Source organism: Otolemur garnettii, unplaced genomic scaffold (genome assembly GCF_000181295.1).
Source record: "Otolemur garnettii isolate 467f Iridium unplaced genomic scaffold, OtoGar3 scaffold00110, whole genome shotgun sequence".
Taxonomy (NCBI): domain Eukaryota; kingdom Metazoa; phylum Chordata; class Mammalia; order Primates; family Galagidae; genus Otolemur; species Otolemur garnettii.
This window is the reverse complement of record NW_003852505.1, coordinates 3,130,928-3,132,830: the sequence shown is the minus strand read 5'-3', so window position 1 is coordinate 3,132,830 and position 1,903 is coordinate 3,130,928.

The window sequence follows — 1,903 nt, the reverse complement described above, 5'->3', positions numbered from 1 at the left end:
GCCCAGGAGTTGGAGATTGCTATGAGCTGTGATGCCATGGCACTCTACCCAGGGGGACAGCTTGAGACTCTGTCTCAAAAAAAAAAAAAAAAAAAAGAAAGAAATGACATACTCATAACATGCTACCACATGGGCAAACCTTGAAAATATACTGTATGAAAGAAGATAGAAACTGGCTGGAGCTTGTAGCTCAAGCCACTAGGGTGCCAGCCACATACACCAAAGCTGGCAAGAAGACAATTGCAACCAAAAAATAGCCAGGCATTGTGGCAGGCGCCTGTAGTCCCAGCTACTTAGGAGGCTGAGGCAAGAGAATCACTTTAGCCCAAGAGTTGGAGGTTGCTGTGAGCTGTGACGACACAGCACTCTACCCAGGGTGACATAGTGAGACTCTGTCTCAAAAAAAAAAAAAAAGAGAAACAGAAGGTCATATATTGTATAATTCCATTTATATGAAATGTCCAGAACAGGAAAATCTTCAGAGACAGTAAGGAGATTAGTAGATGGAAAATGGAAAATGGGTAAAGGTTTATTCTGGCAGTGATAAAAACATTCTGGAATTGGGGTGGTGCCTGTGGCTCAGTGAATACGGCGCCAGCCCCATATACCGAGGATGGTGGGTTCGAACCCAACCTGGGCCAAACTGCAACAAAAAGAAAAAAAAAGAGAGGGAATCGCTTAAGCCCAAGAATTTGAGGTTGCTGTGAGCTGTGATGCCATGCCACTCTACCGAGCGACATAGTGGGACTCTGTCTCAAAACAAAAAAACAAAAAACACATTCTGGAATGAGATTGTGGAGATGGTTGCATAACCTTGTGAACATACTAAAAACTACTCAAGTATACACTTTAAAATGGTGGTGTTTATGGTATTTTAGTAAATTATATTCACTTACAAAAAGAATGAGAGGACATTGGAAACAGTAAGTATGGGCAGTCCCTCGTTTACAAACATCTGACTGACAAATAACTCACACTTATGAAAGGAAGCTATTACAGGTAATAGGTAAATGGACTTGTTCCAGCATACTTACAGGTTCAACTTAAGAACAAACCTACAGAAGCTATCCCATTCATAACCTGGGCACTGCCTGTGACAAATCTTACACAGAGTTCCATTGTAAAGGGAAAGAGAGAAAGGATCAGTAGCTGGAAAGGGATTGGGATAAAGAGCAGTTTTTTTAAGATGGGAAACATGACAACATATTTACTTATGGGCGGCACCTGTGGCTCAGTGGGTAGGGTGCCGGCCCCATATACCGAGGGTGGCAGGTTCAAACCCGGCCCCGGCCAAACTGCAACAAAAAAATAACTGGGCATTGTGGCGGGCACCTGTAGTCCCAGCTACTTGGTAGGCTGAGGCAAGAGAATCGCCTAAGCCCAGGAGTTGGAGGTTGCTGTGAGCTTAGCCAGGATGATAAAGTGAGACTCTCTCTACAACAAACAAACGAACAAAAAACATATTTACTTACATGTTGTTGGGAAAAAATCCAGTGAAAAGCAAGGAGAGAACAAGAAGACTTGCTACATAAGGGTTGTCGAATAGGTAAGAGGGGTGTGGGTCTAGGGCACAAGCAAGCAGAAAGGCTAACCTAGCATGAATACTTCATCTTCAGTGATGGAAGAATGGTAGAATATTCCAGAGCAGGTGCTGATAGATGATGGGATGTGAAGGTGGATTATGGAGGTTCTATGTGATTGCTTTAACTTTCTCAGTGAGGAGTAAGCGAGGTCTTCAACTGAGAGTGAGAACAGAGTACAAAGGGTTGCAGATTTGAGGAGAGTTTGACACAGTCATCTAGACCAAGGGTCAGCAAACTATGGTCTATGGACCAACCTCAGCCACACCTTGTTTTTGTACACCCTGTGATGAAAGAATGCTTTTTTTTTTTTTTTTTTTTTT